The following is a 243-nucleotide window of genomic DNA, read 5'->3' as shown; positions in this document are numbered from 1 at the left end:
CGCCAGGGAAGCATCCAGCGCGGGCGAGGCCAGTTCAAACGCCCACCTTCGCTTCCGCCCATTGTCGGAGAGAAGGGCTAATGCAGCACCAGTCCCCCGTGCTAATAGGTGCCGTCCTGGGCCCGGGTTGGAGAGAAGAGTCTAAAGGCTTTTGTGTTAAGTGGGAAGAGAGGTGGAGTTGTGCAAGGGGGAAGGGAATGGGGAGGGTTAGACGTTCTGTAGTGAGGGATGGGTTACGTGTGG

This window comes from Penaeus monodon, chromosome 30 (genome assembly GCF_015228065.2).
Source record: "Penaeus monodon isolate SGIC_2016 chromosome 30, NSTDA_Pmon_1, whole genome shotgun sequence".
NCBI lineage: Eukaryota > Metazoa > Arthropoda > Malacostraca > Decapoda > Penaeidae > Penaeus > Penaeus monodon.
This window is presented reverse-complemented; position numbering follows the sequence as displayed.